Genomic DNA, 17,096 nt, shown 5'->3' with positions numbered 1-17,096 from the left:
GCATTATTTCAGCAATTTCCCCTTCTCTTACCTACAGCCTCAATCTCTTCCTCTTTACTGGATCATTCCCATCAGCTTTTAAATATGCTGTTATTTTTCACATCTTAAAAAATCTTTTTCTTGATTCCACCTTTCATGCTAATTGTGACCCCATTTCTTTGCTCCCTCGTGCTGTCTTCATTTTCTCCTCTCCCTTTCTCTCTTAAGCCCACCCCAGTCAAAGCTCTTGCACCCTATCTCTCCATCAAAATGGTTTCTGTTAAGGTATCCAAGTGACCTAATTTGGATACCTTAACAGAAGGTAATTATTGCTTAATTTAGTGGTCATTTTTCAGAACTCATATTATGTGACCTATCAGCTTTTTTTAAAAATAGATCTTTATTTGAGTATAATTGCTTCACAATACTGTGTTAGTTTCTGTTGTACAACAAAGTGAATCAGCTATACATATACATATATCCCCATATCCCCTTCCTCTTGAGCCTCCCTCCCACCCTCCCTATCCCACCCCTCTAGGTGGTCACAAAGCACCGAACTGATCTCCCTGTGCTATGCAGCTGCTTCCCACTAGCTGTCTATTTTACATTTGGTAGTGCATATCTGTCGATGCTACTCACACTTCGACCCAGCTTCCCCCTGACCCCGCCCCATGTCCTCAAGTCCATTCTCTATGTCTATGTCTTTATTCCTGCCCTGCCGCTAGGTTCATCAGTACCTTTTTTTTTTTTTTTAGATTCCATATATATGTGTTAGCATACGGTATTTGTTTGTTCTCTTTCTGACTTACTGCACTCTGTGTGACAGACTCTAGGTCCATCCACCTCACTACAACTAACTCAATTTCATTTCTTTTTATGACTGAGTAATATTCCATTGTATGTATGTGCCACATCTTCTTTATCCATTCATCTGTCGATGGACATTTAGGTTGCTTCCATGTCCTGGCTATTGTAAATAAAGCTGCAATGAACATTGTGGTACATGACTCTTTTTGAATTATGGTTTTCATATCAGCAGCTTTTGGTACAGCTGAATGCTTCCTCCTTGATGTAACTGAACGCCTCCCCCTTCTTGATACACTTCCTTTGGCTTCCAGAGCACCACACACTTGCTTGGTTCTCCTCCCACCTCACTGGCTGCTGCTTCCAAATCTCCTTTCCTCTTTCTCCTCTTCCTGACCACTGAATGTTGGAGTGGCCCCAGGGCTTTGTCCTTAGTCTTCCTTTTTTTTTCTATCTTCATTTGCTCACTTGGAGAATTTTGCTAGTTGCCTGGCTTTAAATGCCATCTCTATGCTGATGACTTTCAAATTTATATCTTCAGCCAGAGTTCTCTCCTGAACCTCAGACTCATATATTCTACAGGCTACTCAGCTTCTTCATTTGGTTATCTGATAGGCATCTCAAACTCAACTTGTCCAAAACCGAATTCCTGATCTTCCTTTCTGCCTCCACCCCAAACCTGCTTTATCCACAGCCTTTTCCTTCTCAGTTGATAGCATCTCCATCCTTCCATGTGCTCAAACCCAAAGCTTGGAGACAAGCTTGAATACTTTGTCTCTCACATCCCACAGTGAATTCTGTCAGGAAATACTGTGGACTTGGCCTTCAAAATATATCCGGAATTCAACCACTTGTCACTACCTCCATTGCTGCCACTCCAGCCACTACTGTCTCTAGCTTGGATACTGCAGTAACTTCCTAACAGGTCTCTCTCTCCATTCCCCTTGGGGCCTTTGCAGCATGCTGTTCACTCTGCCTGGAATACCTGTTGTTCAGATATCAGCGTGACAATGTGCTTTGTCTCCTTTAGGTCTTTGCTCAGATGTCACCTTCTCAATGAGCCTCATCCGGACCACACTAGTTAAAGCTGTAATTTCTTCCCCTCCTTCACCTTCACCGGCAGCACTCTGTATCGCATTTACTTTACTCTGTTTTCTTTTCCTTAGCACTTAGCACCTTTGTACATATTATACATTAATTCATCTATTATACTTATTTTTTATTCTTAACCTCCCCCCATCAGGGGGAATTGCCCATAATGGGGCACTGTGCAGGATATGCACGCTCTCCCTGTGATCGCCCTGACCCACGGAGGGGGTGCCGTGCTCAAGTGGACAATGGATAGTGGGCTTGGGCTTATATTCCTCTTACCTTCCAGACCATGGTCCCAGGATTGTGGGAGTGATAGATCCCTGAAAGTGGGTCAGGATAGTAAGGCAAGGAATCCATGTTCTTGGACACAAGTCCTTGGACAAATTCCTTGACTTCTCAGGCCTTGTCTTTACAGCTTAAGAATTCTCTTCTTTAGGTAAGTCTTCCTAAACTTTGCAAGCCTAAACATTCCTTCAGTTCTTATGTTGATAAACAAATTGAAAAAATATAGCATACAAAGAAGTATATATAGCATAGCAGATAGAAGTGTAGGCTCTGGTACTTGGCTGCTTGGTTTCTAATCCTGATACTACCACTTATAAGTTGTGTGACATTGAACTTCATCCCTTCTGTCCAGTTTTCCTATCTGTAAAATAAGCCCAATAACAATACCTATTGCCAGAGATAGATCATCTTAATTTGGTGTGTAGGGATTGGGAGTGGAAGGGTATGGGTGGGGAAGACCCCAAGAAAGGTCCCTTTCCTGACCAGAAGAGTCTGTATCTGTGGGAAAGTAAGAAGAGCAACTGCCATCTATTGATTAAATGAGTTAGTTTGGGATTGACTGATTGGTGGACCTGCTCAGTAAATGCTACTCAAATAAATAAGTGAATGAACATATCTGGAAAATAATTCTGTACCTGCATCCTAGGACCCTGTGAAGTTGAATTAGAAATCTAGGTAGGATGGCAATTTGAATTTATGTAGCCCTTTCTCTCTGAGTATATCAAAGTACATGTAGTCAGTTTTGGTTTATATGTGTGTGGTTAGCTTTGGTAGATTTTAAATATCCTGCTGTCTTTGCAGTGCATGTCAATTTGGTTTGGGGCTACCCTCTTTGTTCTCAGGTTGGGCTTAGGGGTGAAGACACAGTAAAGCAATGCAAACTTACTTTAGTAGCAGTTTAGAAATAATGATGAAGATAAAACAGGGTATGAAAATGTATCCTGAGTGTTCCAAAGCAGAATGAAAATGAATTTTGTATTATCTGTTCTTTTACATTGTTTACATACTACTTCCCTTCCCACAGTGTGAATAATTACTGAGGGGAAGTGGAAGGAACATGGGTTTTAGACTTGGGATGCATCTAGGTTTGAGCTGAAGTTCCTCTGCTTTATAGTTGTATGCTCTTAGCAAGTCCATTAACTTCTCTGCACCTCAGTGTCCTTATCTTTAAGTATAGATATTATGGACTGAAATTCATGGGTTGAAGCTCTAACACTCAATAGGACTGTATTTGAAGATAGGGCCTTTTAGTATGTAATTAAGGTTAAATGAGGTCATAAGGATGGGGACCTTATCCAATAGCACTGGTGTCCTTATTAGAAGAGAAAGAGATATCAAGGTGTGCACACACTAAGGAAAGGCCATGTGAGGAATTTTACGTGTGTTATGTAAAATTGCAGAAGGCTGCTATCTGTGAGCCAAGGAAAGAGACCTCACCAGAAACCAGCTCTGCTGGCACCTTGAATCTTGAATTCAGAGCCTACAGAACTGTAAGAAAATAAATTTCTGTTGTTTAAGCCACCAAATCTGTTTTATTCTGTCATGGTAGCCTTATCAAACTAATGCAATAGGTAATAGTACTGCTGCTGCTGCTGCTGATTGTGATAAGTGTCATAATAATGCCACCACTATCAGAGGAAGCATAGTGTAAGGATTGAGTGAAGCTTCTCAAGGCATACTTAGCTGGACTCATCATAGCTCTGCCCCTTACTGGCTCTGTAATTAGATTTTCAACCTATCTGAACCTCAGTTTCCTTATCCATAAAATAAGCATCATAATAATAACATCGATCTCAGAGAGATGCCATGAGACATCATTGAATGAGTTATTGTATGTAAAAGGTTTAGCACACTGTGTATGCCATGAAGCAGCATATATGCTTCATATATACTAGTATTTAAAAATCACACTTGTACTACTCACTTTACAGAGTTTTTGAGATGATGAAGTCAGACATTGCATGTGAAGGTGCCATGTAAAATTAAGTAGTTTTATTGTTATAATCGAGACATGACAATTTTGGACACATTGTAAAAAGAATTATTGATTTAACAAATAATTAATGTGTTTATATTATATGTAAACTTTCATTCATTAACTTTCAATCTATGGCATTTATCTTCAAGCTTCTCATATGAGTACAAGTGTTTTTGAATAGTTAGGTGTCTCTGTTGTTGGTCAGAGCTACAGCAACCTTGGAGCCATATCCTTTGATTGGCTTTCGGCAGACAAAAGGTTAAAACTGCATTCTATTGTTCTCCATGACCCAAGGCTGGAAAGATCTGGTTGTTAATGAAGCAAAATCATTATTTTTGAGTAGAGAATTCACCAAGAATAAAAATTAATGACAGAAGGGTATTCAAATCCATGATCCCTGTAGGGTATCATGCATTTAAGCTTCAGGGTATTTGATGCTTTTCTATCATGCCTGTGTTTATTTAAAAGATTTTTAAAAATATAGGTCTTGATCATTTTTTGTTAAGTTATTCTTAGGAATTTTACATTTTTATTCTATGTAAATGGGATCTTTGTTCAATACGAAATTTTCCAGTGGATAATAGCAGGTGTACACGAAAGCTATTAATTTTTGTTTATTTGTCTTGCATCTTACCTCACGTTGAACTCCTTTACTAGTTTAGTTTTTCAGTTAATTCCCTTGGATTTTCTAGGAAGATAGTTATGATTGCAAATAATAATAATTTTGTCCTTTCCTTTACGTTGTTTATTCAACATTCTTTTTCTTGTTTTACTGCATTTGCTAAGACCTCCAGAACAAATCTCAATAACTGTGATAGTAACACTTTTTGCTTGTTCCTAATTTTAATAGAGGCATCCTTATTATGTCACCATTATGCATTATACATGTTTGCTGTTAGTGTCTGATATATACTTTAAATATTAAGAAAGTTTCCTTTGATTCCTAGTTTAGTTAAAAGTTTATAGTGTGATTTGTTCGTCGTTCCCTTTAGTAAACGTCACTTTTCTCATTTACTCAGACTGGGGCCATCTTCCCATTCCCCCCTGAGCCCATAAACCCAGGCCTAAGAAGGAGTAGTTGGGAAGTTTGGATGAATCCTAAGCAACCACAACACTTCATTGTATAGATTCTTCTGGGTTAGGCCATCTACAGGAACTTGAACTGATTAAATGAATCACTGAAAAAATGAATACTAATTTTTTGAACTCTCAAACCAAACCCAAATGTTATTTTTTAATTGAGTGATGAGTCAAAGAAAAGGCCTTTTTTCTCTTTTTTAAAACTCCCTAGGAAATTAGTTCAAAGCAGCACCAAAGCTATATATTTTTGAATACTGTTGAAATGGAACAAAGGGAGAACTTCAAATGTCTCTAAATTCAATCTCCTGGGGACAAAGCCTTCATCCATGCAAAGTCCCTGGTAACATGAGGCAAAATGCTGGGGGACTGGGGTGGGGGTGGGGGTGGCCAAACCCCAGAAGTGGCAGTAGGACTTTAGCTCCTTCTTCTAATGTTGCAGTGCCCTGGTGATCCCTGGCCCCAGCATCACCCCAGGACTTGAGCAGAGTATGAACCTTGGTCGACCTGATACTAGGAATCCAGCTCAGGCCATCACTTCCCAGGATATATTCTCTGAGGAGGAATAAACACATATGTGCAATCCATCCACAATGCCCCCTGTCACTATGACAAAGCAAATGGCATTAACTGCTTTTCCTTTTCCATGTAGGTGCTTTCCTATGGAAAAGTTGTGAAATAGGCAAAATTTGTCTTCAGTTCTACAGTTTTGCATTTCTCTCCCGTTCTATGTTTTCAGGAAGGGGCAGGTCTTATTCACCTCTGCACTCTGAGGACCCAGCTAAGTAGTGAGTACTAAAATGGTCCCACAGTTTAAAATTTTAATTTTTCAGGGAAAACTTCTTTGACTGATGACCTGCCCCAATTTAGGTCAGTTTGAACCTTCTGATCTGTTCATATTACACACTGTATTCACAATTACTATCACAACTGAAATGAAATCATTTCTATATTTTCGTTCACTTCTTGACGTAATGTCTGTCTTCACAGCTAGAGAGTAAATGTCATGAGGGCACTTATTTGGAACGTGACTTGCCCATAGTATGTTCCCGATATATATTGAATTGATGAATGGTTGGATGGATGGCCTGGAGGACCTGAGTGGGAGAACTCTAATATTGCCTTTGCTATAGCAATGGTTGCTAGCCTTTTGGAATATGACCATAACCAGCGCTCTCTCTTTTTTAATATTCCTCAATTTATGATGTCCCCCCATGACTATAATTATAACCATGCTGGACGTACTTTTGGGTTGCGTACCCCTTGTGATTAATCTGCAGTGCCAAGTGTTGAGATCAATTGGTCTAACAGATGAAATGAAACTCTTTTAAAAAATTTCAATTCAAGCTCCATCCACAGTTTGCTTTCACTTTTACGTCTCACTATTTCCCTGAGGTAAGAACACACTTTGTACTTCCCACCCAAGTTGTTTTTCTCTAAAAAGTTCTATGTTTCCTCAGCTGTGTAATGCTAACAGTTATTCCAGACCGAGTTTCAATGTTACCTTCTTCAGAAATCCTTCTCTTACGACTCAATTCCTCTCTGTTTCTGAAGAGTCTCTTTAGCACTTACTCTCTGGTACTTTTACTTGGTAGATAGCATCCATAGTGTTGAATTTAGCTCTGTCATGGTTGCATTCTCTGGGAAGCAGACTCTGAGATGGAGTTGAGTGGGATAGGATGTTTATTAGGCAGTGCCCTTTGGACCAACATCTGTGGAAGGGAGAAAAACAAAGGAGGAGTGGGCAGAGGGAGAAACTGACCTGAGATGTAGACCTTACTAGAACTTCCACTGATGAGGGAAGCTGTGGCCGGTCAGAGTTGTCTGGCATTGACTGAAGTGGCCAGGCTCTTACCCCCGTACAGCGATCAGTCATCAGATGTCACCTTCCTGGGCAGAGAGTGAGCTTGGGTGAAGCAACTTGCTGCAGCTGATGTAATCCCTGGAGCAGCAGACAGCTAAAGGCTCTCTGCAGACAGGACTCCCAGCTGGTGGACAAATTCTTTCTTGAAAGGCAATCTGTGTCTACCACAAGCTTCTTGAGGTATAGACCCTGTCTTATTTATCTGTAAAGGCTCCATTGTGCCTAGCCCTGTGCTTGACACATAATCAATGATCAGTGCATCAATAGATGCTAAATGAATTGCCATTTGTTTTCAGTCTAAATGCTTATTTCTGACCGTATAATGAGTTATCTGAGGTCAAGAACATTTTGCTCCTCCAGAACTTATGATATGGCTGCCTCTTAGAGCCAATGCACAGGTATGTGTTTCATAGGTGATAGGTATTGGTTTGGGGTTGGTTTTATATATCTAGGCACCCATGTCATGGTGGGTGTCTGTGTGTTGTGGTTGGTGTGGGTTGTGGCTGAGGAAATCAGGGTATGCATGTAATAAAGCTGAATGTAGGAGGCTGTGTATTCTGAGTTTCTGTGGTGCCTGTCTTAGTTGGTGCATGTCTTGTCATGACTTGGTATACATATACTGTGGTTAGTGTATGTGGATAATGGAGTAGTATGGATGTTTGTGGTGGTTGAACTTGGGCAAGATAATTGAGGGATGAGGGAGGTGAAGTTGTGTGTGCGTGTGTGCGCACGTGAGTGTGCATGTCCATGCTTGGGTATGAGCATGTGGTGGCCAGAGTGTACCTGCCCCAGCTGGGGTGTGGTGCCTGGTGTCTTTGGTTGGCAGTGGTTGGGATTGCAGACTGAAAGTCGTAGGCCCCTCTCCTCTGGACTTGCAGAGGCTGAGCAGGTCCCATCTCCAGTCCTAGCAGCATGAAGTCCCTCCACTTTCAACAGACAGCCGTATCAGCCATAATTAAAGCTAATTATTCCACGGTGCTCTGCGTGTGTGTTGGCCTCCAAAGTACCCTGCAATGAGCAGGGAGGCAGCAGGGATGTTTTTCTTCATAAAAACTTATGAGGAGCTCTGAGCAGATTAACAGCTTTAATGACAAAAATTACCACTTACAACACTGACTTCAAATCAAAGAACAATATCCGCAGACAGATATTTTCATGGTTTTCATAACAATTCATTATAGGTGGCACCAAGGGATTACATTTTTATTTCCCCTGTGTCGTCTTTCTCAGACTCAGGTTCATTTCTCTTAATGAGGTGGCAGAAGATAAAGGGCAGAGACAGTGCCTCCATGGTAGCTGCCTCGAAAGAGGCATTTAGGGTCACAGAGCCGTCAGAACTCAGAGGGGAGAGGCTGAGGAGGGAGAGTGATGGGAGCAAGAGGCTTCCTGCCATAATGAACCAAAATTAAGACATAAATTCTCCCACCTTTGTTCCGACAGCCCCAACTCGGGGATTCAGCTTTTTAATGAGGAATGGATCAGAAGCAAAAATTATTAGCTAATTAATTGTACAGGGGAAAAAAAAAACTTGCAGGAAGGATTGGGAATGGGGAGCTGTCCCATCGCAGCAGCCCTTCAGAAGCAGGACCAAAGGGAAAGTTCTCCTGTTGGCGCACTGGTGTTGGGAATGGGGATGGGTGTGTGTGGGGCTGGTTCCTTTTTGCCAGGCCTGGCTTGGTTAAGATGGAACATGGTGAAGAGCCCAGGGCCTTACTGGGAGGAGCCCCTCATAATCCCTGCTGGCTGCCTTCCTTGAGACTGTTCACAAAGTGGCATTCTGATTCAGCCAAATGGAGCAGAACCATTTGAAGAATCTGGCACAGTGTGCCTTACGGTGTGGCTTCTGACCCCTGACCATTGGCTCTCAGTGCATTCAAATTTAGGTGTTCATAAGAATCACGTGGAAGCCTGGAAAAGTGCAGCTTCCTGAGTCTGCTTTGCCAGGTCCGGGCTGGGGTCTAGGAATCTGCATTTAGAACAAGAGTGCCAGGTGGTTTTCCTGTCCACGGAAGGTTAAGAGCCACTGGTCTGTCTTCAGAATCAGGAATTCTATTCCCTTTCCTATTCTCCTCAGATTCTGCACGTGACTTTGGACTATTTACGTCTCCATTCTGTGTCTTGGTTTCCTTGTCAATGCACTGAGGACGATAATACCAGTTGAGAAATTACTTTGAGATGAATGCCTCATTTGCTTTCACTGCTTGTAAAACCCAAATTAAATCTCGAAATCCTGGCATAGTCTTTACAATTCGTTTGGATCTCTAACAGGTTTATGAATAAAATAATTAAAATAGAAAAATATATTGCTTGTCATCAGCTTTTCATTTTGAATTTGGCCTCCGCTTTCTTTGTTGTTATTTTTCTGGGTATTGGTAGGGTAAAGATTTAAAAAATTTTTTATTGTGGGACTCCAGAAATAGAGATAACAAGATGGTTGCGGCAGGAATATGAGAAAAGGCAGATGGGTGTACAGTGCACTTAGAGGGCAGCAGACAACATCTGAGTGTCTTGATTAAAAATGGTCAGACTATACATCTCCTATCAATTTCAGTAGGTCAAGGGACATTAACATTGCAACTGTCTGTGAAGGGCTTATGAAACTGCACGTGATTATCTTTGTGTATTAGGCAACAAAGGGATCCTGCATCGAAGAATTCGGATTTCAACTTGTGTGCTGGACATTGTGCTAGGTATTGGTATTATGGAGGTAAATAAGACACATTGCCAGTAAGAAGCTCATAGTCTAGAGGAAAATAGGTAGAGGAGTAGATAATTATAACATTGTGTGATCATACATGCTGGGTACCTTGGGGTACAGGGGAATGACACATCACTCTTGGTGGGAGGCAGAGAGAGGCGATGTGGAGGGTTTGGGAGAATGTCACAGCATTGGAAGGCAATGAAAGGAAATTCTTACTGGCAAAAACAACACTTGGCACAATAGTCAAATGGATAAAGACTATCTCTGGCACATCCTCCATCTCTGAGTTCAATGATTTTCTCTCCACTTCATGTGTCTCTTGACCCCAGGGCAACCCAATGACTCAGATATCCAGGGATTCCTCTGCGGCTCAACACAACTAGAACATGCCCTTCTCAACACTGCCATTTGCAATGAACATTTCCTAAGCACCAACCCTTCACTGTGCTGTGCTCTAATCTCTTGTCTTTCCCACATGATGCTTCAGAACAACTTTAGCTCTTCTCTCTTTTTCTTTTGCCCATGACGTTAAACAGTCACTAAGACCCATTGCTTCTATCTCTGAAATGTCTCTCGATGCCCTCCTCTCTTCCTCTTGAATTTTTCATCACTCTCCCTTAAATTCTCATCATCTCTCACCTGGATTCTTAATAACAACCTTAAGGTAGCCTTTTTGCCTCTAATTTTTCTGCCATTTGGTACATTCTCCACATGGCCACATATAATGTTATTTAAAAATAGAAATATGAAAAGTTATCCCTTTTCTTACATTTGTTGGATAAATGTAATCACTTCCACATGACCCTAGAGGCCCTGCATATTTTGACTTAATTCCAGTCTTCCTAGGGTCATCTTCTTCTGCTAGTTTCTGGTTTCAACCATGTGAAAGTCTCCAGTATCATCTCCAGTGAGCCATTCGTCATCCTTTGAACACACAGTATACTTCCATGCTTGGCTAACATTATTCCCTCCACCTGGAGTGCCTTTGAGAGAAATTTATACCCCAACCCCTTCCTAGAAGAGTTAGAAATAAGATTGGATAATTGAAATGATTGGACAATTGAAATAATGAGTGTCTCCTCTATCATGAGTTCATGTGATAGATGAAGGGAAGTCGATATGGCTTGGTGTAGTCCTTGGTTTTCATATTTCAACACATCAAGCAAAGCTTCACTACTTTATTCCAACCATGTTCCCCTGATCCCATGCTCAAATAATATATTGAGAAATGTTGAATATTTACAGTTGATTTTGTGAAACATTTGATTCCTTTTGGGCCTTTTCTGGCATGATGTTGGAATTTAATGAGTTTTTTAAAACTTTAGTGCTCAACTTCATTTTTCACCTGTTACGAATTATAATGATAAACATTAAGTACTTCTAATGTGCCAGGCATAGTTCTAAATTACTTACCTCAAATTAACTCAAGAAATTCTCATATTAGTCCTATGTGGTAGGTTTTATTATCATCACCATTTTAATGATGAAGAAATTAGACCTACAGAGAGGTTAAATAATTTGTCTAGGAAGTAGTGACCCTCTGGCTCCAGAACCTACGTTCATATATGCTGAGCTAGTAATTATGTACAAGTGGATAGAGAACTATCTAGTGGAGGTATTATTAGGTAGGCATCCAAATTCTGTCTCTTCTCAGCTACTCCCCCCTAATCCCAACAAGGTTCCCAAAAGATATGTGCCCCCAAAAGGGCCAGATAAAAGGACACTTTATTATGAGCTTGGGTTTTAGCCCTCTACCGTAATGTAGAACTCTCTGGGTCACATGGAGGACACATTTTTCCCAGTCTTAGAATCTAAGATGGCCAAGTGGCCTCCTTTGCTCCCTTGTCTGAGCCCTTGATTCTCTTTATCGTATCAGTATTGGTGGGCAAATGTTAGTTATGGGAGGAACAAGTCAGACAGCAAAAATAACAAGAACAAGCATTAGTCTTGCTCCTACAGTAGAGCTGATTGAGGCCACTTGGAGATGGGAACATCCAGAGAGCATCTGTGTATAGCACAGTGCATATTTTTATTCTTAAAGATATTAATATGTACATCATATCTGTCTTTGGTATCGCAGTAGACTAGAGAACAATGCTGTGTTCATGAGAAGTCTCAATAAATTTTTATAGAAATGAATTCAAGATTCTGTAAGTAGAGAAACACAGTAAAGGCTTTATGCATAATGTTCTTTCAAGCCATTAATAAAATTTTCTAAAATATTCCATATATTCATAATTAGGTAATGTTTATATAAATGATGGTTTACTCATATAGTAGAATGTTTTGCAGTCATTAAATTTTTTTTTAAATTTTTGCAAGTTATTTTAAATGAAGTAAGAATTTTTAATGATGTAATATTAAGTAAAAAAGCAGGATGTAAGATTATTATACAAAGTGGTCTCAGCTATGTAAAAATAATAGTCATTAAAAAAGATTATCTATACTTGCTTCTTCAGGATATATTGTTAAATGATAAAGCAAGGAACAGAATAGGGTCTATAGAATGATACCATTTTATGTAAAAAAAAAAAAAAAAAAAAAATATATATATATATATATATATATATATATATATATATATAAATCTTGACGTCTACACAAAAAATGATTACTCTGGGGAGTAAATCTGGGGGTGGTAGTGGCTAGAGTAGAGAAGTAACTTAATTTTTATTATACCAGTTTCTATGTCTTGCATTTTTTTTTACCATGTCCGTACATTTTTCAATAATAAAGCTTTCCTTTTTATAGTTTTATATATATTTATGTATATATATGTATACCAGTTAGCAATAATAGGAGTATGTGTGGGCAATTTAATTTTTCTTCTTTTTATCTTTTTTTGAGTTTCTAAATGTTCTACAATGAATATATCTTATTTTTATAATTAAAAAATATTAAACATGATTTGGGACAAGCTGAAACCTGGAATGGAGACCAGGGACAGAATTATGAGAAGTATCTGTGTTTTCTTATGGAAAACTCAAGCATTTTTTAGGCATCTGCTCAGAGATTGCCCCCTCAGAGAGACCTTGTCCTGAGTACTTGATACTAGGTGAGTCTCTCCTATTATTCTCTCCATAGCACCCTGTTTGGTTTCCTTCATTGCATTTTCACGATCATTTTATTTGTTGGTGTGCTTTCCTGTTTAATATTTGTGTCTCATTCTGGGCTTTGGTTCACATCTGGCGTTTCACTGAACTCCAGCACACAGCCCAGTGCCTGTTACTAAATGAATAAATGGACGCTCATCCTCTTCATGACCCTTACATCACAGAACCCAGTGACAAAAGCCTATAGATAAGAGGATAAACATCCACAATGGATTTATGCTTTAGCATGCTGGTTAAGCATAGTCCCAAAGCATAACAAGAGGGCAAGGATAGGCTGCCAAAATAGAGTGGGAAGAAGAGAGGGATGCCCTATACTTAGGACAGCTATGTGTGATGCTGGAAAATGGGTGTTCTCACGGGTGGCAGGTGTCAGCTTGTCAGATTTGTGGTGAATGCTTCCCTGTTGTCACATGGGCACATACATTGGGAACGAGGGATGGAAGGTGGAATACCAACTGTACCATTAATCCTGGTGAAAGATGACAGCACAAAATGGTAGCAGGGAATTTGGAGAGCTGGATTTTTCTAGACTTGGCTGGGCTGGGACCTGGCTGTGTGTCTTTGTTGTAGTCACTTCACCTCTGAGTCTTGTTTTCATATTTGTGAAAGGAGGGCACTGAGTGATGATCTCTGAGGGTCCTTGGGGGTGTACCATTGAATGATTATGTAAAGTAAGGGGTTTTAAGGGCTTGGGTGGAGAAATTTTTCAATGTGATTTACAGTCACTTCAGTAGCTCCCTACTGAAGGCATGACACAAGTGTGGGAGGTGAGTCTGGTCGTGGATTAAGGGCTAATGTAATGTGATAAAAGGTCATCCCAACATCTCTTCCTAGAAAAGAATTGAAGTCTTCAGTGACTCCAACCGGTAAGGTGCATGAAATGGATCACGTATGTACATAGGTAAATTTTGGCTCTGCCTTTGACCTTGGGCAAATTTCTAAGACCCAGTTTTCTATAAAATGAGGATAATAATAATACTTATTATTATAAGGGTTAATCTAAGGATCAAATGAGAGGATGCTTGAAAAACACCTAGAATGGTTCCTGGTCCATAGTACTGCTCAATAACCAAAAGCTTTTTATAATTTAATGCAATATCAGCTACAATTACAGAGTACAGAACATGTGCAAGGGTTGCATTGGTTCTCCATGGCTCTGTTTAAACCTTGTGTAAAGAAAACAGGGTTTTCTTTTTGGGACTGCTATCATGGTAAAGTGTTTCCTACTCTAGAGAAGGGCCCCTACTCAAGGATGAACATGTTATAAAAAGCCACCATTTTCACCCTCCAGGGACTTGATCGACATCAGCTTCTTTAGGTCTCACAGCAAGTCTTGTGAGATCAGCCTTCCTCTCTCTCATGTGGCGGAGTTTTAGGGAGGTTACTTACCTGAGTGAGGGTCAGTGCTGGGATGAGAACCAAGGCCTCTCTGGCTCCAAACCCCATGCATTGAACCCCTGGGCTATACAGCCTTCAGCCACTGTTCTTTGTGCTTTCTCTGGACTTTGCTTTCCTGCAGCCAAAGGTCCTTGTCATCCCTCCTCTCCTGTTGCAGGCTCATGGTTCACAGTGGGTGGGAGTCAGTCTTCTACATTTCCTATGGGTTCCCTGGACCCATCTGTTCCAGCATTAGCTGCAAACCTTGTGCAGGGTCTTCAACCCTAGGTCCTCCTGATGCTTCCAGATGAGAGAAGGTGACCCTGAGCTCAGGCCAACCTGGGCTGTCCACAAAGCGTGGGAAAATTATCAGCAGAGACCAAAAAAAAATGTTCTCCCTCAAGAACTGTTTTTGTAGGGCTGTATTTTCTGATGTGAAGAGCACATTTTTTGTTAATCTGCTCTCAGTGGCAGAATCAGGGAGAGTGGGAACAGGGCTATTTTATCTACCCAAAACAATTCATCAAACAAACTCAGGGGATCCGAGATAGTCCCTGACAAATAAAAGTCAACAGTGCTCCCTTTGTCTCGGGCCACACACACAAACCATTTCTTTGAAAGGTAGAGGAGGTCATCTTGATGTTCTATGGATGTCTGCAGGCAACACATGCTTTCCTTTACTTCTTCCTGGCCCCCAGGGTGACTGTAGATCTTAAAGGCTGTTTGGGGAGGAGAGTGGGAAATAAATGAATGGCAAGGAAAGGCAGAACTTGGTTGTGGTAGAGAGTTTGGGCTTCTGTGGGGAAGAACTGCCTAAGCCTCTGGGAAGACACTGAAAGGCAGAGACACACTTGGCCTTGTGGGAGGCCCCTCTCCAGAACATGGTAGCTTTCCCTCTGCTTTGGGACAGGAAAGATAATAATAATGATTCCAGCTAATGTTCTCTGAGCACTTTCAGAGTGCTAGGCATGAGGCTAAAGGCCTATGCACACTATCTCATTTCATCTTCATACAGTCCAGGGAGGGAAAATTATTATTCTGTTTCTGAATTAACAACTGAGGTTCAGAGAGGTTAAGTCACTTGCCTAAAGTCACACAGATTTTCAGCCGGTGGGGCAGAATTTGGACATGGGTAATTTGATTCTAGTCCCATACTCTCAGGCCCACAGAAGCTGTGACTTGCTCACAATCTCAAGCTAGTTGGGGGGCAACTAGGATTAGAACTTAGGCCTTCTGATTTTCAGTTTTTCCAACCATATCACTCTGCTTTTTGATTTAAACTGTCATAGGAATGATATTTCAAAGGAGCAAATTCAAGACAGCACTCAGTTCCTTCAAATTAATCTCACAAATGAGTGGACAAGCTTGGTGGTCTTCCTTAAAGAGTGTTAAAGAATAATCGAGGTGATTTTTTAAAAATTAAATTCTCTTAAAATGATTTCTTTTCTGAGTGTAAAAGTAATTCAAGCCAATTGCAGAAAATTTGGAAAATATAATAAAGTAAAATTAAAAAAATGACTTATAATCCTACCACCCAGAGATAACCTTAGCATTTTTAAAAAACATGATTGATTTCATGATATATGTGTGTGTATATATAAAATTATGTCCAACTTAAAATTGTATTGATGATGACAAATAGATTTTAAATCTTGTGCCCATCAGATTGATTGGTATTTTGAAGGGTTCTGAGGCCTCATATGGGTCCTTGGTGTTGTGATGAACTGATGATGATTGCTGTTGATTCATGGTTGAGGATTGCATCAGCAGACGCATTTCTTTGGCCATACTTTCAAGGGCTGCATCGTGGCTGCATTCCATTTGAACACATTTTTTTTTTTTAATAAATTTATTTATTTTTGGCTGTGTTGGGTCTTCATTGCTGTGCACGGGCTTTCTCTAGTTGCGGCGAGCGGGGGCTACTCTTTGTTGCAGTGCGCGGGCTTCTCATTGTGGTGGCTTGTCTTTGTTGCGGAGCACGGGCTCTAGGCGCGCGGGCTTCAGTAGTGGTAGCACACGGGCTCAGTAGTGGTGGCACACGGGCTCAGTAGTTGTGGCTCACGGGCTCTAGAGCACAGGCTCAGTAGTTGTGGCACATGGGCTTAGTTGCTCCGCAGCATGTGGGATCTTCCCAGACCAGGGCTCGAACCCGTGTCCCCTGCATTGGCTGGCGGATTCTTAACCACTGTGCCACCAGGGAAGTCCCTGAAGACATTTTGGTGCCAGTTTTACTTCCAGGAACAAGGATGTTGGGACAAGCTAAGGATTTACTCTCATATATTGATGAGGTTTGCCTGGTGCCCTCGATTTAGAGCCAGGATTTCCCTTACTATCGATACTTCATGTAGTCAAGGATTTGGGCCATCTCCTGATAGGTATGTGGAGGCCCTTATCTCTGGGACAGAGGGACTGGCTGCAGGGTTAGCTACTGGCTTCACAAACTTAACCCAGGACCCTGCCATCCTGAGGATGGAATAGCATGCCTTGCAGAGTTTGTCAGTTCCACCCTACTCAATCCCTTGTTTGTCTGGATGCTTGTTTGTCATCTTGCATGTGGCCTTCTGTATAGCAAAGTGTGGAAGTGAACCACTGTCTGACGTCAGAGCCGTCTATTACTGTTTATGTCTTATTGAATCACTGGAAGAGCCGTCACTGGAACCATGGGCTGGAAGGGACCTTCAGGTGCATTCCAAAGCCCTTATCTTACAGAGGAGGCCACCAGGTTTCACACAGAGTGTGACACGGGCTGGTTTGGAGTCAAGTTCTCCTGACCTGTCTTCAGTTCTTCTCTTTCCTTGATGATTTTTTTTTAAATAGATCTTTATT

At 40.9% G+C, this 17,096-nt stretch overlaps 1 long non-coding RNA gene across 5 annotated transcripts in view; it reads left to right on the top strand.

Annotated features, from left to right (window-relative positions):
- Positions 1 to 17,096, top strand: part of LOC309656958 — a 600,722-nt gene that overhangs the window by 174,953 nt on the left and 408,673 nt on the right. Inside the window, exon 3 of one of the 5 annotated variants that reach the window (XR_014261627.1) lies at positions 9,154 to 11,573. The exons of the other annotated variants lie outside the window; for them this stretch is intronic. This is a non-coding gene — a long non-coding RNA (uncharacterized lncRNA). Of the gene's footprint in view, positions 1 to 9,153; positions 11,574 to 17,096 lie in introns of those variants that run through there. 5 annotated transcript variants of the gene reach the window in all.

This window comes from Balaenoptera physalus, assembly GCF_965194825.1.
Source record: "Balaenoptera physalus genome assembly, chromosome: 3".
Lineage (NCBI taxonomy): Eukaryota > Metazoa > Chordata > Mammalia > Artiodactyla > Balaenopteridae > Balaenoptera > Balaenoptera physalus.
This window is presented reverse-complemented; position numbering and strand designations above follow the sequence as displayed.